This window comes from Orycteropus afer, unplaced genomic scaffold (genome assembly GCF_000298275.1).
Source record: "Orycteropus afer afer isolate SDZICR_OR568_19922 unplaced genomic scaffold, OryAfe1.0 scaffold00151, whole genome shotgun sequence".
Lineage (NCBI taxonomy): Eukaryota > Metazoa > Chordata > Mammalia > Tubulidentata > Orycteropodidae > Orycteropus > Orycteropus afer.
The window spans coordinates 721,003-722,812 of record NW_006921738.1 but is presented as its reverse complement, the minus strand read 5'-3'; positions in this window follow the sequence as shown (position 1 = coordinate 722,812).

Sequence of the window (1,810 nt, the reverse complement as noted above, 5' to 3'; positions counted from 1 at the left end):
CAAAGACAGAATCCTGAAAGCCGCATGGGGAAAACAAAAAGTTACCTACAAAGGACAGCCAGTAAGAATAAGCTCCGATTTCTCAGCAAAAACCATTCAAGTGAGAAGGCAATGGGATGGTATATATAAAACCCTGAAAGAGAAAAATTTTCAATCAAGAATTATATACCAGGCAAAATAGTCCCTCAAATATGATGGTGAAATTAGGAAATTTCCAGATAAGCAGAAACTAAAGGAATTTGTTAAAACTAGACCAACCTTACAAGAGATGCTAAAGGGAGTCCTTTGAACAGAGAACCAAAAGTAGCAAGTAACAACTGACCATTAATATATCAAGAAAATGGCAACTGTAAGAAAGCAGGAGTGGCAATATTAATTTCTGATCAAATTGACATTAAGACAAAAACCACAATATGAGACAAGGAAGGACATTATATAATGCTTAAAGGATCAATTGAACGTGAAGATATAACCATAATAAATATCTTTGGACTCAATGAAAGAGACCCAAAATACATAAATCAGACATTAAAAGAGCTGAAAAGCCAAATAGATGACTCCACAGTCATAGTGGGAGACTTTAATACACCACTTTCTTTGAAAGACAGAACTAGAAAGAAACTCAACAAAGATGCAGAAGAGCTAAATAATACATTCCAACAACTTGGCCTTATAGACATCTACAGAGCACTTCACCCAACAGCAGCACAATATACAGTCTTCTCCAGTGCACATGTAACCTTTTCCATGATAAACCATATGTTAGGCCATAAAGCAAGCCTTAATAAATTTAAAAACACTGAAATACTGCAAAGCATCTTCTCAGATCATAACACTATCAAATTAGAAATCAACAATAGGAAGATCAACAGAAAAAGAGTAAACACATGGAAACTGAACAATATATTGAGATGGAATCCATACTGCAGAGTGCAGTCTTCAATCTTCATCAGTAAGTGTTTCAAGTCTTCCTCACTTTCAGCAAGCAAAGTTTTGTCATCTGCATAACACAGGTTGTTAATAAGTCTTCCTCCAATCCTGAAGCCATATTCTTCTTCATATAGTCCAACTTCTTGGATTATTTGTTCAGATACAGATTGAATAAGTATGGTGAAAGGATATAACCCTGACACATTCCCCTCCTGATATTAAACCATGCAATATCCCCTTGTTCTGTTCAAGGGACAGTCCCTTGGTCTACGTACAGTTTCCTCATGAGCACAATTAAGTGCTCTGGAATTCCCATTCTTCTCAATGTTACCCATAATTTGTTATAGTCCAACAATAAAATGCTTTTCCTTAGTTAATAAAATACAAATAAACATCTTTCTTGTATTCTTTGCTTTCAGCCAAGATCTATCTAATATTGGCAATGATATCCATCATCCCACATCCTCTTCTGAATCCAAGTTGCATTTCTGGAAGTTCTCTGTCAATATACTGCTGCAACCATTTTTGAATTATCTTCTGCAAGATTTTATTTGCTTGTGATATTACTGATATTGTTCAGTAATTTCCACATTCTATGGGATCATTTATCTTTGGACTAGGTACAAATATGAATCTCTTCCAGTCAGTTGGCCAGGTAACTGTCTTCCAAATTTCTTGGCATAGATGACTAAGTACCTCCAATGCAGCAGCCATTCGTTAAAATATCTCAATGGCTATCCTGTCAGTTCCTAGATCCTTGTTTTTTGCCCATCCCTTCAGTGCAGCTTTGACTTCCTCCTTCAATATCATTGGTTCTTAATCACATGCCACCTCCTGAAATGGAAGAACATTAACCAATTCTTTCTGGTATAGTGACTCT